Here is a 22035-nt window from a genome sequence, read left to right as displayed (position 1 = left end):
CTAGATGGGTGTTTAGAAACAAACTTGATGAGCATGGAATCATCACCAGAAACAAGTCAAGACTATTGGTACAAGGTTATAATCAAGAGGAAGGGATTGACTATGATGACACCTTTGCTCCTGTAGCCAGAATGGAAGCATCAGAATTTTAATAGCCTTTGTTGCCTACATGGAGTTAAAACTATTTCAAATGGACGTTAAAAGTTCCTTCCTGAATGGGTATCTGAAGAAGGAGGTGTATGTTAAGCAACCTCTAGGTTTTGAAGATGTTGATATGCCAAACCATGTGCTAAAGCTGGACAAAGCCCTATATGGTCTAAAGCAAGCTCCCAAAGCTTAGTATGAGCGCCTGTCAAAATTCCTTCTGGCAAACGGGTTCAAGAGAGGTAAAATTGATAATACTTTGTTCTTCAAGTCCAGAAGTAAAGATTTGTTAATTGTGCAGGTATATGTAGATTACATTATATTTGGAGCTACTTCAGATTCACTATGCAAAGAATTTGCAGACTTGATGAGAAGTGAATTCAAAATGAGCATGATGGGGAGCTTACATTTTTCTTGGGGCTGGAAATCAAACAATCCCCTCAGGGTACATCAATATGCCAAGAAAAGTACATAAAAGAATTGCTCAAGAAATTCAGCATGCTTGAGGAAAAAGTTCTTGACACCCCATGAGCACAAGTGTCAAACTTGATAGGGATGAAGAAGGGATTGATGTGAATCAGACCATGTATAGGGGAATCATTGGGTCACTTCTCTATCTCACTGCAAGCAGGACAAACATAGTCTTCAGTGTAGGGATGTGTGCCAGGTTTCAAACAGCATCAAAGGAATCATACTTGAAGGTAGCCAAGTGAATACTGAGATACTTGAAGGGAACACAGGACCTGGCTGATGACTCATTTGATCTAATTGGGTATGCTGATGTTGACTATGCAGGTTTTCTTATTGATCGAAAAAGCACTTCGGCATGGCACATTTCTTAGGATCATCATTGATTTCATAGGGCACTAAGAAACAAAATTCAGTAGCTTTATCTACTACAGAAGCAGAATATGTGGATGCGGCATCATGTTGTGCTTAGCTTTTGTTGATCAAGCAGCAGCTCGAAGACTTTGGTGTTCTCACAGACACTATTCCTCTAATATGCGACAATACAAGCGCAATGAACATGGCCAAAAATCATGTGCAGCATAAGAGGACCAAACACATAGATGTGAGACACCACTTTATCAGGGACAATGTTGAGAGGAACAATGTGGTGATGTAGTACTGCATAACTGAAGATCAAGTGGCTGATATTTTCACCAAGGCATTGAGCAAAGAAAATTTTGTCAAGAACAAACTGAAGCTGGGGATGCACATGATCACCTAATTTCATAACAAGTTTACATGAAACCGTTCATTTGACTATGTTAGAGAGGGCAGGTATCTATACTGGTTGTATTGCTTATCGTCTGTGAATTCACATCTGGTACCTTACTGCAAGTACACACTCATGGCATGTTGGCTGAAGGGAAGATCTAATCATACATGCAAGGCTATCTATAGAGAGGAACCTGGTCCCCTAAAAGGTTAGTATCACTTTTGCTACAAAGTTTTCTATCAACGGTCACTACCACGTGTCTTCTTCCCATTTAAGGTGTCAGTTTCAGACATCTTTTCACTTTAAAACGAAGAGTCGCTACTGTTCAGGGACCCGATACCCCGATAAATACAACCTCTTGAGTGAATTCAAAACAATCCTAAATTCTCTCTATTCTCTCTTTGAATTCTCTCTCCGTTCTTCAAATTCTCTCTCCTTTCTCAAACCAAAATGACTAACTCTTCTTCTTCTTCGAAACACACTCTCTCCCAAGAAATTAAAACTCCCAGTTCATTCAATTTCTCAATTCCCCCCAGAAGAATCTTCGTCTACACCAGTATGTGGGGTTGGTGAGACTTCTTACTCCGTCACACCCCATACTGAAGTGATGGCGTCTCCTGCACTCCACTCTGGGGAAATCTTGCCTTATTCTCCAACTTTAGTTCTATCTAGTGAGAAATCCCAAAATCTGAGGCCCAGTCAGTTGTGAAGCCCATTTTTGAGACACCCACTGAAGATTTAAAAGTTCTGTCTAGGGATGTGTCATCTACCATGTCTGAGCGGCTGTTTGAATGAGATCTGCAAGACATCAAGGGTACAGAGTCCAATATCTTGGCAGCAGCAGAGGAATTTGTGGCAGTTCAAAGCTTGGCCTCTCTTAGAGGAGACATTCAACCAACTCTGTTGGAACAAGAGTTGAGATCGGCGGAGCAGGTCCCTCACAGTACTCAATATGTGTTTGACCAAACTCCCAAATCGTTTGATGTTGACAGTGAGGAAGAGGAGGAAGAAGAAACTCATTTGGTTTGGCGGAGAAAAGGGGTTCGAGGAGCAAATGCTATGAATCTGACAGTTTTAGATCCAGAAGCAATTGTTGTTGTGTCTGAGGCTAAACCTGATGATGAGCCCACTGAGTCTGAAATGAAAAGGAAAAATGGTAGATTCTCAAAACAAAGGAGGAAGAAAAAGGAGATATGTGACCAGAGGTGAGACTCAAAAATTAATGGGAGATGCCTTGGAAGCAAACGAAGAACAAATAGAAAGAAACCGAAGACAAAGAAGGGAAGGCAATGTGCCTGCTGAGGAACCTACCTCAACACCTCTCCATGTAGGGTTAAGTGAGACGGAGTCTGACGATATTGTCAAAGCTGTGTCTAGACGGAAGAAAGAGGCAGAAGTTGAACGTCTCAAAGCTAAAGGGGATCCTAAGTCAGTAAAAAAATCACCGATGAAGAAGGATAAGGTGAACAAAAGGGCTCCTGTGAAATCAAAACCCGTAAAGGGACCAGGTCCTCCTATTCAGAAGCCAGTAGAGGAAAATGTGCTAACCAGGGAAGAGTGCATTGCAAAAATGGAGAGACAATATGCTGAATAGGAGAGTATTCGATCCAGAAATTCTCATAAAATTTGGTATGTCTACTCTTTTTTACTATGTATCTCTGCAAAGCTGGGATAACTTGTTTGAAGCTCCAACACTTACTTGCATGAACCAGAGGTGCGTGAATTCTATTACAAGATGGAGCTTCTAGGTTATGGAAGGATTAAGACAACGGTTAGAAAGGTCAAAATCTCTCTAAATGAAGAAATATTGGGCATCATTCTGAGTGTACCTGGGGAAAGGATCCGGTCCATTGAAGGCTGAAAACCATCTAGTGAGTTTGTCCAACAGGCTACCAAGCGTGGGGACATCAAACGTGCAGGCCTGCCTAAGAAATTCCTCAGAGGAGAGTACCAGTTGATGTTTGAGTTCATCAACAAGGTCTTGGTACCAAGGACTGAGAAGAGAACTGGAGCATCTACTGCTGATTTGTTCCGAGTGGAAATATTGGATGAACTTGAGGCCATCAATCTTCCTGCAATAATGCTCGAACATATGTAAAGGATGATGACTTGGAAAACTGCCAAACATGGCATTCCTTATGGCTATCTTCTGAACTATGTGTTCAAACACTTTGAAGTACCTCTTGGAAGAAGAGTACCTGGTACTAACAAGTAGTTGTTCTCTGCTGCAACCCTCTTGGAATGCGAATGTGTTGAGGGTAAGGTGCAGGGTAGGTCCCATGTGTCCGATCTTCTTGAGCAGCAAGCATCTCTACGACGGGAGTTGACTAATCTTACAATAACCCTAAATGCCAAGGAGGGAGAGATTGCAGAGCATAAAGCTCAGATGCAGCAGACCATTTCCAAAGGACCTAGTACCAGTTCAGTGGATAAGGAGGAAGTAGAAAGGTTGAGAGCTGAGAACGCGCAGCTACTGAAGACAAATGCCTCACTCAGTGAGGAGGTCCAAGCTCTTAACAAGAAAATCATTTAAGCTCATGTCGATGCTAATGAGCGCATGACTTTGTTGATGAGATCCCTCACTCCCCTTCCCCCTCTGTCCTAAATGTGTCGTGTGTCCTTGTCCTCCAGTCTATCTATCTTACTCGTGGCAAAATGTACTGGTTTGGCTGAATTCTCTGGTCAGCTAAGTGATCTAATGACATTGTTTCTTGTGCCTTGTCTCGTATGCTTTTATCTTCTCTATTTTTGCTTACTTGTGCATGTACTATGTGGCCCATGGCCCTGAATTCCTAATGTTTTGCATACAGCCTGCATATGTTTACTGCTTCTCCTTTTTAATGATGTCAAAATGGGGAATTTGATTGTTAAATTATTGTGAAATTAGAGTTTAGTAGAAGAGAGAAGAGGGGAACTGGAGAAGAAGGGAACTGATAGTGGGAACTAATAGGGAACTACTCAAACAGGGGGAATAGTATTGATAGGGGGAACTAATGTATTTTGAATGAATGTTAAACTCATGTGAGGCTTCATGAAGTTGTTTGTCATCATCAAAAAGGGGGGAAATGATAAGTCTTAATGCTCCCAGATGCTTTGATGATCTCCTCACAAATGCAGGGACCTAGTCCTCTACAGAGTGTGCTACTCCAGGTCTATATGTTATACAGCTGGAAAGCTGTCGCGTCAAAGGTTGGTGAGGTCGTCGGTGTACCACACCAATTAGAATGGACGAGGTTGTTTGTCCAGTGGTTAATACTTCTTTATGATTGATATATTCAACATCACAAACAACAAATCACTCATTCATTCAAATAGAGATCATTCAAGTTTCAACAAAAAAGCAAGGGACCTCATAGACTAACGATTTGCTTCCTGAACCTGTTGTTACTTTGATTGCTTGTATTTGTGCTTACATTGTAGGATTCATTTCACTTGTGTTAGAAACGTTTCAAAACTTGGGTGAATCACTATAAGAACTTAGTTGAGGGCAACTTTGTGTCTTATGATAAAAGTCTATATTAGTCAGTCTGGGTTAGTATAGTGGGAAATGCAAGCGTTGCTTTGGCTCATGGAGTAGTTGTTGTATTACTCAGAATAGAGATTATGAGGTTAATCTCTTGTGTGGTTGTAAACTGTGTTTTACTTTTGCTTGTGAAGATTAGTAAAAACTCTTTGAAAATCCTGTGAGACAGGTCGTGGTTTTACTCCCTTGAGCAAGGAGATTTCCACGTAAAATTGTGTGTGTTGTCTTTACTTTCAGTATCTTCCCTTTGTTTATATAACTGTGTTAAGGTCCTAGTCCTATCGTAGCTAGTGGACGCATACATTCCAACAATATTTATAATATATAACTCTTCACAAGTCTGATATGCTAAATTGAGAAATAATAGCCTACTTATATGTTGTAGAAGTTTTAATTAAAGATGTATTTTACTAAACTAAACTTATCAATAAGATTTCAAATAACATATATACCAAGTTTGTTAGATTTTAGGCCTCTAATTAAAATTGCGCTTTAAGTCTCCAATTATGTTAATCCGCACTTACCTTCCTTTCTATTTTTAGAGGACTAATACTATTATATTTTTTTTAATTAAAAGAATTGGGAGTAAGGGAAGGAAAATTGAGGAAGGGAATTATAAAGTGGGGGAATCGAAATCTCACCAAGGTGAAAGTTCAGGTAGTCAGCCAACTAGGCTACAAAGATTCCTGAATAGTAATATGTTTTATTGTGTGAAAAATTAAAATAGTTCTTTCTTGTTGACATCCATTTATTACAAAATTGAGTTAAATATGTGTTATTAACAGATCAATTTGGCAATACACATGACATAAAAATCACATTTATGCCGCAATTTTTCCCGAGCACATAAGTTTTCATCGATAGATCAATATTTCTACCATGATATATATATATTTCAAATAATAAATTTAATATAGTTGTCGGAGTTTTTCCAAATCTGTATAAATTTCAAATAGTAATATTTTAATCGAATACTTAGATTTTAGTTTCATCATTTATTCGAGAAAAGAGGTTACTCGACATAATTTTGAAATACAAAAACATGTCTGTTGGAGGTTTGTCATATCCAGTCAAATCCTACTAAGTGGTTAATAGTTATTTTTCCTAATTTAGTATATAATATCTACAGAAAAATAATTTAGAAATCATCACTTATTTGAGAAAAGAAGTAATTATTAGGCAGAATTTTGAAATACAGATTGGAGTTTTGTCATATCCAATCAAGTCCTACCAAGTGATTATTAGTTATTTTTCCTATTTTGGTTTTAATATCTACAAAAAAAAAAAACAGTCAACAATCCCATCTTGATATATTAATTTCAAATTTTCATCCAAATATGGAATGTACATATATTAAAATGACAAGTGTCTCATTATATAAGTAAGTCCACAATGGAAAATTTTATGTAGACTGGTAAACATGGATGAAGCTCCAAATAATTACATGAATATTATTGATGATCAAGATCTTTATTTGTTTACTATACCATGGGCCAATAAATTTGATTTTGGTGAAGAAGCAGAGTTGACAAAAATATTTAATATGACTCAAGAGGATGATGTGAACACCACCATTATTTCTGAATTACCTAATGTTGTTCCTGAGGGGCAGCAGCTTATGACCACTACCAACATCTCTAGAAATACATCAACGAATAAGAATTTTTCGAGAATATCTTATCCTATTACCATTGATGACGATGATGACTATTCATTATCGTACATATATTCCATGGGATCGAAAAATGTTTCCATGTTGAAAGAAGACGGAGGAACAAGCACTAATGTGATAAATCAAGAAAATCCTAAAACCTTTATCCCTATGCCTATTGTTATGGACAAACAAGGTGAAATTACAAATGACATGATCTTCCAACAAACTCTACCAAAAATCCCAAATTTGGAGAAAGTCGAGAGAGAAGCGTCCTTGAAATCAAAGTTCTTGATTGATCAACCTTTGAGAACTTCTACTGATTCTTGGAAAGAAGAAGAAAGCCATAACATGTCACATATTCTAACTTTGGAGGAACTAGAAAGTCATTTCATCAAGTCTAAGTTGATGGTTGGTCAAGAAAATGGAATTTTGAGTTCCTTGGATAATGAATTCCACAAAGTACAAGGTTTATTTTCCTTTTCCTCCTTTTTTTTTCAAAAATATATATGTTATGTTTTTATTTAGATAAAATTTTCAAACGTTTCTTTAATCAATTCTTAGATGTAAGTAAACTTTGTTGTTGTCATTTTGGTTTAGCAGTAGCAATGGAGGTCCTATAAGAAGGTCACCTAATAGGACAAACACAAGATACCAACCATTTGGGAAAGAAACAATTCATCCAAACAATAATCAAGGATCATATAGGCATGTTTTCTCTCTTTAATTTATTCTCCAAAGTATCATCAATATATTAATTAGTAATGCTCGTGAATATTACTCATCTCATTTTGTTAATAATATTTTTCAGGGTTGGTCAAAACAGTTCAGAGTCGATGTTTAACAGACCAGAAAATTTCAATGAATATACACAAGGGTATGGCTATTCGAATAAAGCGATTACATCGAGAAGCTTGAACACTAGGAAATAAAATGAAGATGGAGCTCCTGGTCAGTTACAGTCTAATTCTTGGAACACACAACATAGCCATTTCAATGTTTTGCAATTTGTGTTTAAAACAATACTACTAATTACAACAAACTTTGCAAAAATACGAAGTTACGAAAGTTTAATGAACCAGTGAAGAACAAAAATTAATTCACAAAACTAAAATTTGTAAAAACGTACCAGAATCTGGAAAAACATAATGGAACGAAGAACAAACCCACTGAATGCACGGTGTCCCCTTAAGGAAATTATTCCCCTCTAGTATCTGAGGTTTGATTTGAAATATGTCCTTCGAGGATAGAATGATCTCAATCACCAGTGCATTGATACCCAAAACGCTGGTGTCAACGAGCCACACAACGGTAGTAAAGTACACGAAGAAAATTTGTGCAGAAGAAGAAGAAGAAATCAGAAATTTTCGTAACTAAAAAGTCGGAAGAATTACGGGTATTTATAGCCAAGAGGAACTGATTCCGACAGGTTGCAACCTTTCAGAATCCACACGACCATTCATGAAAGTTTGCAACCTTCCAAACGGTCATGGTTGTTCCTGAAAGTTGCAATCTTTCAGAACAGTCATCTCTAACGGCGGGAAATTCAAATTAAACGGGAAAGTATTTTAAATAAAATAGGTCGTGCGGATTCCAGTCGGGTCGGAACGTTTCGGTTAATTAACTAAATAATTGAAATGTTTTGGCCATTTATTTCAATTTAATTAATTAATCAAATAATTAAAACAAAACTTTGTCCAAAAAATAATCTCTCGATCGATCATTTTCAAAGCCAAAGCCAAAGTCATATCCGTAGCCGAAGCCGAGCCGAGTGAGCGACGACGACGATGGCGCGAGGGGGGTCCCTCTTTCCAACCCCTTTAACAACTAATAGAAGTGTTTCTCTATTGAAGCACTTCTATTTTTCTTTCCACCACAAATGAAGGAGAAATGTCTTTTCTTAAAGCATAAGAGAATCTTTTCCAATTCCTCTTTTCATCTTCCCTCCATTTCCCATTAACTCTTGCTATACCCAACAATCTCCCACATTAACAGGGAATGGTCATAACATAAAGGAATGCACGGACGAGTGTGTACTTTACAAGCAAGGGTCAATTGCATCTGGATAAGTAGGTTTCCCCTTGGACTTTCCGTAGTGAACATATGTCAGATATACTCGGTCAATCGGTAGATGTGATATCTTTGAACAGTCGAGCTTTGGTGTATACCTAGACAACCATATGTCACACAATTAACCCTTTAGCATTTATGTTTCTTACGGATGTGTTCGTTTTAGCCATGAACACCTCCTGGTTTCATGAGTGTATAGAGAATAGACTTTTGACAAAAATTTCTCTTTTAGCGGCTTACACTTCACACTCACATAGGTGATTTCTAACCGTGTCATCTCGTAGATACACTATTTGGTCAAATCTACCAAACTTAGCAAATCATTAAAACTTTAAGCTTTATTAACTTCATTAACAAGCCTTAATGTTTTAACCTCATTCCTAAACATTGTCTTCATCATGAGAATGGATTTAGTTGATTGACAATGTCGAACCGTCAGTCACAACTTTGTTTTTCTCCTTGAATCTAGCTCTTGGGATCTCCAGTCTGCTAGATAGATTTACCGCCATGATGACTTGTCCTAAGCCGTAAACTCATTCCCTTAGATGATCTTTCAACTGCCTCTCTTACTAGGCCTTTCGTTAGTGGATCTGACATATTATCGCTTGACTTCACATAGTCAATTGTGATAATTCCACTAGAGAGCAGTTGTCTTACGGTGTTATGTCTCCGTTATATATGACGAGACTTTCTGTTGTACATGACGCTCCCTGCCCTACCTATTGCTGCTTGACTATCACAATGTATGCAAATAGGTCCCACTGGTTTGGGGCAGAATGGAATATCCTCTAAGAAATTTCGGAGCCATTCAGCTTCTTCACCGGCCTTATCTAAAACAATAAATTCAGATTCCATTGTAAAACGAGCGATACATGTCTGTTTGGACAATTTCCAAGAGACTGCTCCTCCACCAAGTGTAAACACATAACCACTTATGGATTTTACTTCATTTGACCCGATGATCCAATTTGCATCACTATATCATTCAATCACAGCATGATATTGATTATAATGCAAAGCATAGTGTTGTGTATGTTTCAGATACCACAACACACATTTCATTGCCATCCAGTGAGTTTGATTAGGATTACTATTGAATCGACTCAGCTTGCTAATAACACATGCTATATCTAGTCGCGTACAACTCATAATATACATCAAAATTCCCAACACTCTGGCATATTCCAATTGAGAGTCACTTTCACCTTCATTCTTTTGACAATGTTGAAATTCAAGTACTTGAACTTATCCAGTACTCTTTCAATAGAATGAGATTGAGATAATGCTAGTCCCTGAGGAGTTTTGAGAATCCTGATCCCTAAGATCAAATCAGCAGCTCCTAAGTCCTTCATATCGAACTTGCTGGACAGTATGCGCTTAGTGACATTTATATCGTCAATATCTTTACTCATTATTAACATGTCATCAACATACAGAAAACAATGACTTCATGATTCGGAATATTTTTAATGTAAATACACTTATCACATTTGTTAATCTTGAATCTATTTGCCAACATTGTTTGGTCAAATTTAGCATGCCATTGTTTGGGTGCTTGCTTGAGCCCATAAAGCAACTTCACAAGCCTACACACTCTCTTCTTTACCAGGAACTACAAACCCTTAAGGTTGTTCCGTGTAAATTTCTTCCTCCAATTCTCCATTTAAGAAGGTTGTCTTTACATCTATTTGGTGGATTTTAAGATCATGCACTACCGCTAGTGCTATTAACATCCTAATTTACGTTATCATTGTTACTAGAGAGTATGTATCAAAATAGTCCAGACCTTGCTTTTGTCTGTATCCTTTGACTACAAGTCTAGCCATATATTTGTCAATAGTCCCATCGACTTTCATTTTCCTTTTAAAGATCCACTTTGATCCTAAAGGTTTATTTCCTGGAGGAAGATCAGTTAATTCCCAAGTATGGTTACTTAAATTGATTCGATCTCACTATTGACTGCTTCTTTCCAAAAAATTGAATCAGACGAAGACATAGCTGCTTTAAATATTTTAGGCTCATTTTCAAGCAAGAATGCCACAAAATTTGGTCCGAAAGAAGTGGACTTCCATTGACAATTACTACGCCTAGGATCCTCATTATGTAGTGTATTTTCCATTGATTCTTCCCATGGTCGTTTAGGTCTTTCACTTGTCGACTCACATTCAGTTTTATACGGATAAATGTGTTCAAAGAACTCAGCATTATCTGACTCAATTACCGTATTCACATAAATTTCAGGATTATCAGATTTGTGAACCAAAAACCAACAGGCCTTACTGTTCACAGCATATCCAATAAATACACTATTTTACTTGAAAATATAAATAAAAGAAAAAATGACTAGCGTTTTCGAAAAATCGATTAAACTTATGTTTTAAGAGAAATCGATTTTCCAAAGAAACAGAGTCGCCACTTAATTTTTTTAGTAAAAATCAAGAAAAACTTAAGGTTTTCAAAAGACTCAAACAGATTAAAATCAGTTGAAAATAAAAGGGTTCGAAGTTCAATGTACATTCCGAGAAGGTGTTAGGCCCTTGGAATGTCCGCTAACTTGCGGTTGACCGACGATTTGACTAATTTTAGAAAAATAAATTAAGTAATAAAATCCATATTTTATGGGAAGAGAGATAAACTAAAGTGAAATTTTTTATTTTTTATTATTATTTTTTATTTTATTTTATTTTATTTTAAAAGGTAATTAATTCATATGTTGTAAGACAACTAAAATAAAATAAAACTAAGTAATAGATAAGGATATGAATATCTAAATTTGAACGTAAAACTAGACATGACTATCTTTTGAGAATTAATTAAGTTAAAACCAAATCACATAAAAGGGTTAGAGAGTTGATACAATCAAATAAATAATAGCAATAACAAGAGGATGCCCAAATTTGGGCCAAATCTATTGAACTTTAGGCCCATTTTCGCCCCAAATACCTGTGTATACAAAAGGTGTATATCAATGTATATAGGCCGTATTTTGATCCATTTTTGTGTATATCGGGCTGTATATCGAATGTCGACAGCACACTTCAAATTTCCAGCACCTGTATCGTCATTCCAGACATGTATATAGCTATTCTTTCTATGTATACTTGTGTATACATCATGTATACCGCCCTCTTTTGGGCTTTTTTGGGCTCTGAAAATTTAGTTTCCAGCCACATGTACTGCTTTTCACCTGTTCATCCATTTCTTTCACTCGGAAATAGGGTCGACTTGATCAAGAAAAAGTAATTGGGCCTCCAAGGCCCAATCAATGAAATGCAAGGAAGATGAGTCTCCAAGGACTCGGAGAGGCCGGTTCACACATAGAAAGGAACAAACAAGATAGAAATTAGTAACGAGGCACACATTAATTCTATACAATACAACCAAGACACATAAAATAGAACTAAAACGATTTGAACAAAGTATAAGCCTAGTCAACGTAAATCTAGACTACCAAACTAAAGCCAATTGACTGAAATTTCTATATGCATAAATGAGCTATGGAAGACCATTCTTTAATAGAATTTGAACATTTAGAGACATGAAAATGTTTAAAAGAATCCAAAATCCATTAGCAAACAAAATAGCTAATCCAAACCGGAGGTAGTACTTTCCCAAAGTAATGTAAATATTACTAATCCTCATTAAGAGCAAAATTCCATGCCTAACTTATTTACAAGCAGTGAAGAAAAGGCAGATTCAAATAGACACCGGGTAACACACACTTCCATAAACCAACTTGTCATTTTAAAACCGATCATGACAACACTATGAAAGCTAGGACAATAAAGAGTAGCGGCAACTAGCAAACACTCTTCCAACATCTTTACATCCATATTCCGGTCAAGTTGTGACTAAAATAAAACAGAACAATCGACGGAAGAGGTCAAAGAACCCCAAAACTTTGGCGTCCAAACAACTCAACAGCTGAAAATCAAGCACACTAATGCATTAAAAACAATAGAGACATGGATTGAAATTAGAAAAAGGGTTACCTTTTTTCGGGCAACGAACTGGACAACGAGCTAGAGACAACGATCCTTTACCACCGGAATATGGCCCCAACAACTCTGACGAGCAGAAAGAGCAGACCAAGAACAAAAACTAAGCTAGAATTTGGGCTCCCGATATCTACCGTTTCAAAAAAATTATCCAAGATACCTCTATTTAGTAGAATAGTTGGAAATTTGTGGTATATCTCGTCTCTAAAGCTAGCTAGTTCCGACTTTCTTTCTAGCTTTTTCCAATATTTTTCTCTCTATCCCCTCTTCAACAGTGAACAGTAAGAAACATATATAGCAGGGAAATTAGGGTTCCAAAGTTGGGGGAAAACGGATAGATTTCGGATAGGAGTAAGACCCACCCAAAATTCGAACTTCAAAAATCTTTCACCATTGAAGGGAGGCATCTTTTTCTGAAATTTTCACCCCATTTCGGAAGAGAAAAGGGGAGAAAACGCGTGCTCGTTTGATGCTGCTCTGTCAGTACGAATTGAAAGGGACATCGAGGAAGAAAACAAACTTGCAGCGTACTCTCTCTGTTCCTCGCTGCTTTCCGTCTGATCGTTGATGTTTGATTGTCATTTGTTGGAGCTGGACCGGGTCGGGGATAATTGAGACGGGCTGGGGTTGCTGGATCGAATTTTCTGGGCTCAATTTGCAGCGTGCTGATTGGGAATTTGCTGGGTTTGCGTCTGGAGTTTCTGGGTTTCTGCTCAAGTTTGGGGAAGACGCTGGGAGTGGGGTCGGCTGGTACTATTGTGTGTATATTGTTGTATTGTTTGGATATGTTTGGGCCGGTTTTGCATGTTTTGGTATTGTAATGGGTTGTTGGCATGTGCTGTTGTTGTTTGGAAAGGGCTGAAAATTAGGAATGGGCATTGGGTTCTAGGTGGGCTATTGGAATTTACAAATAGGGCCCAATTTTAGTTTATCACAAAATGGGTTTTAGGGGATTTGGCTAATAACTAAATAAGACGAATTAACATAAATTAATTAATGAGCTTCTTAATTTTAACGAAACAAAATAATTATCTTAATAAGTAATTAACTCAAAATATAAGCTATTAAATAAACTAAATAACCAAATATTTAAATAAAACTAAAATCCTTTTGAGACAAATTTTGAATATTCATAAAATATACTAATTAGACACATAATTATATAAAGTATCATATTTATTATTTTATCATTTATAAAAATGACAAAACTACTTAAAATGACTAAAAGAAAAATTTTGAATTTTATAAAGTCAATTATTTCAAATCATTTAGAATTTAGGAAGCCCGAAAATTAATATATATTGTGGAGGTCCAAAATTGGGTGTCAACATACACAATCCACTGTTTTGGGTCCAATTTTCACCATCTTGGGTAAAGGAACCTCTACTTTGCCTAGACACCCCCACACTTTGAAATATTTCAAGTTGGGTTTCCTTCCTTTCCATAACTCATGTGGAATCAATTACATTTTGCTAAGGGGTACCCTATTGAGTATCTTGTTATCCGTAAGGATGGCTTCGCCCCACAAGTTTCGCGGTGAACCAGAACTGATTATCAAGGCATTCATCATTTCCTTTAATGTTCTGTTCTTTCCACCAAACCATTTGACTGTGATGTATAGGGTACAGTAGTTTGATGAATAATACCATATTCCAAACATATCTCTACGAAAGGAAATTCGTATTCTCCACCTCTATCACTCCGAATCATTTTTATCTTTAGATTCAATTGATTTTCCACTTCATTTTGTATTGCTTAAATGCATCAATTGCTTCATCCTTACTATTAAGCAAATATACATAACAGAATCGAGTGCAATCGTCAATAAAAGTTATAAAATACTTTTTTCCCACCACGAGATGGTATTGACTTCATATCGCATATATATGTGTGAATTAAGTCTAAAGGTTTTGAATTCCTGTCAACAGACTTATAAGGATGTTTACCAAATTTACTTCCCACACAAATTTCACATTTCTATTTATCACACTTGAAATCAGACAATACTTCTAAAGTAATCAATTTCCGGAAGGTTTTGTAATTTACATGTCCCAAACGGGCATGCCATAAATCATTTGACTCCAATAAGTAAATAGAAGCGGGATTCTTATCAATATTGTCAACAACCATTACATTCAGTTTGAAGAGGACATCAGTGAGGTATCCCTTTCCTAAGAACATCTCATTCTTACTTATTACAACTTTGTCACTAACTAGGACACACTTAAATCCGTTCTTAACGAGTAGTGCAGCAGAAACTAAATTCTTCCTAATAGTAGGAATGTGCAGAACGTTGTTCAAAGTCAACACCTTGTCGGATGTCATTTTCAACATTACTTTCCCAGTTCCTGCAATCCTTGCTGTTGTTGTGTTCCCCATGAACAAATCTTCATCGAACTCAACAGGAGTGTACGTTGCAAAGGCTTCTTTCGCAAAGCAACTATGTCGAGTGGCACCTGAGTCAAGAAATCACTCCTTGGGATTTCCAACTAAGTTGCACTCCCAGATCATTGCACAGAGTTCATCTGCATCTTCCATCTCTTCCACGATGTTTTCTTGACTTTTGCCTTTGTCTTTGTCATTTCTTGGAGCACGACAGTCAGAAGACTTGTGACCAGCCTTACCACAGTTGTAACAGTTGCCCTTGAATTTCTTCTTGGCATGTTCTGACGTTTGTTCGTTGGACTTATTTCTCATCTTGCCTTTGGTAGGAGCTTCTTCAACAATATTAACTCCAATTATTGTCGAACTCTTACGAGACTTATTTTCGGCGGTTTTGTTATCTTCCTCAATCTTGAGCTGAATCATAAGATCTTCAAGCTTCATTTCCTTACATTTGTGTTTTAGATAATTCTTGAAGTCGTTCCACGAAGGGGGGTAACTTTTCAATCATTGCAGCCACTTGAAACGCTTCATTAACTACCATGTCCTCAGCAATCAGATCATGGAAAATAAGTTGAAGTTCCTGCACTTGTGATCCAACAGTTTTACTAAATGACATTCTAAAAACTTTGCGACCACAAACTTTTTCAAGCATGCATCTTCTGTCTTATATTTCTTCTCAAGTGCATTCCACAATTCTTTCGAAGTTGTCATTGCACTATAGACATTATATAAGTCATCCTCCAAAGCACTCAGAATGTAGCCCTTACATAGGAAGTCTGCCTGTTTCCATGCTTCAATAATCATGAAGTTTTCTCTGTCTGACATATCAGCAGCAGGCACCAGAGTTTCATCATTGGTAAATTTTTGCAGACCAAGAGTGGTAAGCCAGAAAAATATCCGTTGCTGCCATCCTTTGAAATTCACACCAGAGAATTTTTCAGATTTCTCTGTTGGTGGTACAGCAGTTCAGGTTGGTGCAACAACAACCACCATAACATTATCATTTGCCATTTCTGAATCTGTAATAAACAGAAATCGATACAAATGGCTCAGTAAGCAATAACTTAAATTGCAAACTTAATAGGAGTATAAAACCATGAAGGTTTTTGTCTCCACCAGAAACATAGATTAAAAAAATAAAATAATTTCCTTAAGATTGTTATGCAATCTGTGTTTAAAACAATACTACTGATTACAACAAACTTTGCAGAAACACGAAGTTACCAAAGTTTAATGAACCAGTGAAGAACATAAATTATTTCACAAAACTAAAATTTGTAAAAACATACCAGAATCTGGAAAAATAGAATGGAAAGAAGATCAAGCCCACTGAATGCACAGTGTCCCCTTAAGTAAAATATTCCTCTCTAGTATCCGAGATTTGATTTGGAATATGTCCTCTCATGATAGAATGATCTCAATCACCAGTGTATTGATACCCAAAACGTTGGTGTCAGCGAGCCACTCAATGGCAGTAAAGTACACGAAGAAAATTTGTGCAGAAGAAGAAGAAGAAATCAGAAATTTTCGTAAGTAAAAAGTCTGAAGAATTACGGATCATTTTCCAAATCCAAAGCCGACGCCGAATCCGAGCCGAGCGAGCGACGACGATGATAATGTGAGGGGGTCCCTCTTTCCAAACCTTTTAACAACTAATAGAAGTGTTTCTCTATTTAAACACTTCTATTTTTCTTTCCACCACCAATGAAGGAGAAATGTATTTTCTTAAAGCATAAGAGAATCTTTTCCTATTCCTCTTTTCATCTTCCCTCCATTGCCCATTAACTCTTGCTATACCCAACATTCAATACCACAACAAACTGGCCTTGGGGTCCTTTTCACTAATTTGAAGTCATGTATATAATATGGAACAAAAATTATGGAGTTACCAAAAATGTAGCTTCTCTGCAACAAATTCTGTAAATATTAATCCTTTTATTTTCATCAATTTTCGTTTCCAAATTTCAAATAATATTTTAATAATAGAATACTCTGATTTTAGTATCATCGTTTATTCTATAAAAGAAGTTACTCAATATAATTTTGAAATACAGAGAGGTGTCGGTTGGAATTTTTTCATATCCAGTCAAATCTTAATATTAATTATTTTTCTTATTTTAGTGTATAATATCTACAAAAATATTCATTTAAAATTCTCACTTATTTTAGAAAAGAGGTTACTCGGCATAATTTTGAAAAACACAGTAGTTGGATTTTTGTCATATCCAGTCAAGTTCTACTAAGTGATTATTAGTTACTTTTCATATTTTAGTGTATACTTATAATAACAAAAAAAAAACCCTTATTTAGTGCATTACATTTAAAACTGAATCATTGTATTATTTTTTTAAAAAAAACTATAAATACTTTGAATACGACAAGATTTAGACAGAAACTATAGCTATTATGGGTAAATATAATACTTATAGCTATTCTAATCTAATAATCCTAAAACTATAGTCAGTTTTCTAAATTGCTCTTATTAATAATGCTAATATATGCATAAACTCCTTGCATGCTTATACCATGATTTTTCATGTATTAGTTATACATAGGATAATATCAAATAAGAGTGTATAATTAATGCGTAGGTTGAAAAAATGGATCAAATAAAGTATTAAGGGGTCGTGTGGTAGTGTGTATAAGAATAATGTTAAATATGATGTGTTAGTAATTAATGTTGGTATTTAATTACGTTTCCATTAGTTATGTTGAGAGTGTTTCTTGTACAATATTTGGTTTGATCTATTAAAAACAACATGCATTGCATAACATCTAAAAAAATATTTGCTTACAAAAATACCCACCACAAATACGGTGGAAAAGGTTTTGAGAGACAATTATATTTTTAACCATGTTAATGAATTCATTAAAGCCCTTTGCATTGATAATAACATGGTTTTTCATGTATTAGTTATGCATAATACATAATACCAAATAGAGTGTACTTGGGTTGAAAAAGTGTACCAAACAAAGTATTAATAGTACACAAAGTTAATGCATGCATTATTTTTCAAATGAATCTTACCAAAAAACCCCTATAGTTATAGTACTAGCGTTTCCTCACATATTCATGAAAAATGAGAAACCCTATCTTGGCAGATTGACCAACTATGAATAAAATCTTACTTATGTTTATGGGTAAGACCATATATTAGTCTGTATCATGAGCCTCTTTGTCACGCCTTGAGGCTACCCCCTAGACGCAACATAGTGCTTAGTGTCACAAGTGACCCCAAGCTAACCCATGGCATTACATATATACACAAGTTCAATTAAAACATGCATTGTGCAGAAGGTAAAAACAATTTAACATCTGAAATGGAGAAAAATTCCAACATGTCTGAATATATAAAATATATGAAGAGCATAGTGATGACTCAAAACAACACTAACAACTCAAGCTGAATCTAATCTATGTCTGAAAGCCTCTAAGTGATCTGAGTTGTTGGGACATGCCTTAGAACTACAAGTCTCAAACTGAAAAGGGAATACTGAAAAGTAAAGCATGTCTATCGTCCTCAAACTATAAGGACTCACCACTGAAGCTGCTGAGTACGAATTGGAAGTCAAGGTAAGCGCAGTCTGGATATTGAGCACCTGAACCTATATCATAAAACTATGTAGCGCAAAAGTATGCGTCAGTACTTTGAATGTACTGAGCATGCATGATATATGCTAAACTGAACAATATAGAAACTGAACATGGACATAGATACACTGAAGCATAACTGAAACCTGAGCCGGATGGAATGACCAAGTACTAATCATGAAGATATAACATGTTGAATTGAATACTGAAATAAATATTGAATACATGGTCAATGCAACATGAATTTGACTGTGGGAGATGCTATTAACGGACATAAACTACGTGAGCTAAATGCGGAGTTCGATGTATACGCCCCACCGAGAGGACCCAATATACCTTGTCAGGGTATAAAGGAATGACTGCGGCGTGATCACTAAAACTAATGCCCAACATAAGGTACTTATAAACCTACGATGACACGTAGTTTCGGGACTTGAGGGTACGCTGAACCCTAGTCCAACTCAGTGCTAAGTTTACTTCCAACTGAATATAAAGCTAAAAATGCAATTGTAATACTGGATAGCTCAAAATACTGATATTTATATGAGAATGCACCATACATATACTGAAAGAAATGTCATTCAAATTCTAAAGCATCATTGTCTAACTAATCTGCCTAGAAAATATAATTCATGAAATATGAATAATTAACAAAAGCTAGGGTTTCTGAATTTTATACATGAGACTACACTAATTCTCCAAGAAACATGTAATTAATATCATAGAAACTATGACAGCTAAATTACAATGAAACCCTAAGATTTAGGAACCCTATGTCCGAACAACTTATGGAGAAGCTGAAGATTTGACTGAATTCTAAGGACCTAATGGGTGAAAGGAACCCACTAGTGAAATCTCACATACCTGGTGAATAAAATAACGGAGAATCCTTTGAATTTCGGTGCTGAACTTGAAGGAGAACTCTGCTTGTTCTTGAGAGAAAATTGTCGCCTCTTTCTCTTCTTTTCTTTCTAAGTCTGGTGATTTTAGGAGACAAAGTAAAACGACATAGCTTAAGTACCAAATGATGTAGTTTAAGTACCAAATGCATAGGGGAAAAGACCAATGCGACCCTCACTTAAAACAGAAGAGGTGCTTTCAAGAGGGGTTTCATGGGCCGTTTAAAGCATCATTTGCCCGTCTAGTGGGTCGTGATGTTTCCCTACCCGATAGGGTTTCACAATGGGCACAACTTTTTACTTTGGACACAAAATTAGAGAAACTTGGTGGGGTTGGAAAGAGGACTCAAAGATCTTTAATTTGATAGGTAATGTGCCACCTAATTCATTTTGTGCTGAAATATATGATCATTTGAAATTGACCCAAAACTCAAAACCTGAGAAGTCCCTTTCACAGATGAGTTCACGGTCCGTGTGAAGTTTCACATACCGTGTAAGCATCTATGGTCCTTCACACTGGCCTTGGGGTGCAACCTCACTATCTGGGCAACTTGTACGGACCTCTATACGGGCCTTCCAAGTTACCACGGGTCGTCTAAGGTGCTGTCCTAGGTGACTCCTACCTAGGGGCAGTCCTGGATGGTCTCACAATGCCCTTAATGGGTTGTGGACCCCTAAACGGCATGTCTAGGGTACCGTGAAGGGTCCATGGTCAATTTTGGGTTTGTGGACTTGCATGTTTGTCTTTTCTAGCCCTTTCTCAAAGTCCGAGGTGTTACAATATCTCCCCTTTGGGAATATTCATCCTCGAATAAAGACTAAACAAGATGAATTTTGAGGGAAAAAGCTGCAATCCCTACCAACTGAGTACTAGAAATTGATATCTAACTGAGTTGAGTCCTATGGACATGCAAATATGTTGAAATGCAAGGATAACTGAGGGAACAATATACTGAGACTGAATTACGCAAGATTAACTGAGAGACTGGAGAGGGACTATTACCTCAAGCTGAAACTGAATCGGAAGGAAAAAGGTGAGGATACTTGGCCATCATGGATGCTTCAACTTCCCAAGTAGCTCCCTCTACGGACTGATTCTTCCACAAAACCTTTACTGAAGCGATCTCCTTATTTCTCAACCTACGAACCTGACGGTCAAGAATCTCAACTGGAACGTCCTTATAAGTGAGGCTATCCTTCATCGCCACACTCTCTAAAGTTACTATCTATACCGGATCACCCACACACTACTTCAACAAGGAAATGTGAAAGACTCGATGAACCACTGCTAGTTTTACTGGCAACTCTAACTCATAAGCCACATTACTAACTCTTTTCAAGATTCTGTAAGGACCTACATACCTAGGATTGAGCTTCCCTTTCTTGCCAAATCTCATCATGTAACATCTCGTAAATTGAAATAACTAGGAAGGAGTTAATAATTGGAAATAGTCATTTTTGGAAAGAATGAAAATCTGGAAATTTTGTTAAGTTAGAATAAGTTGAGTTTTGGTCAACTTCAAACGACCATAACTCCTAGATAAGGATGTGTTAGGTGTACTTTCAGATATGGTAGGAAATATCTTGGAATAATCTTTCCAACGCCGCCAAGTTTGTGTGATTCCGAGTTCGTATGAGTGAGATATGCCCTTTGGAAGTTGGGCTGTTCGAATAAAGAAAGTCTAAACCGGATTTTGGAAGGGCGTTTTAGTCTTTTCCTTACCAATTGTTTTAATTCGTTTTAGGAGTTTATTTGGGGTAAATTCAGATTTTAGTCATTTTAGAAAAGTTGGAGTTCACGCTAGGGCTTGGAGAAAAGAGAAAAGAGGAGAAAGGAGAAGAGAAATCAAGAATCGTCAAGATCGTTCGAGTTTAGCTTGTGGATTTCGTCAAGAGGTGATCCCTACGAGGTATGTGAGATCACATAGCATTGGGTTAGTTCACCCACACACCAAATCATGTTTTATTTCAGCGATTTAAGTCTTTGAAAGTTTAGAAATTGAATTCTTGATGGGTTTGTTGAAGTTCCTTTGAATTCTTGATTCGTTGAAATTGTTGAGGAGTTGTTTGATCCTAATTCATGTAATTAGTTGTGATTTCGAGTAGAATCTGATGTATTTGGATGGTTTATTCAATTCTAAGTGTTTGGGGAAAGAACCATTAAAGTTTAGAGGATTTAGAGATGAAAAACGAGCAAGAAAAGTCGTCAAACACCTGGGGAAAAGGGTGGGGCGTTGCGCCAGCCAGCGCACCTTTTGAATTTTCACCCTTGGGGCACCGCGCCAGACAGCGCGCCCCAGACCAGTCTCTGAATTTTGAGGGTTGGTACCCCGCGCCCCTCAGAGCGCCAGGGACGCCAGTTCTCCCCATTCGTCCCCCATCTTTTCGTACTTGTTCCTTAGCAATGTACCTATGTTTCTTAGTTGATTCCAACACTCTTAGGTACATCTAAACATCATGAAATCATCCATAAACATGAGATCATGAACCTTGAATCCACAAGTCAATTCAAGGAAAGTTAAGATCAAAGTCAAGAGAAGTAAGAGTCAAG

This window comes from Solanum tuberosum, unplaced genomic scaffold, assembly GCF_000226075.1.
Source record: "Solanum tuberosum cultivar DM 1-3 516 R44 unplaced genomic scaffold, SolTub_3.0 scf00035, whole genome shotgun sequence".
Taxonomy (NCBI): Eukaryota; Viridiplantae; Streptophyta; class Magnoliopsida; order Solanales; family Solanaceae; genus Solanum; species Solanum tuberosum.
Note: the sequence above shows the minus strand (reverse complement) of the source record.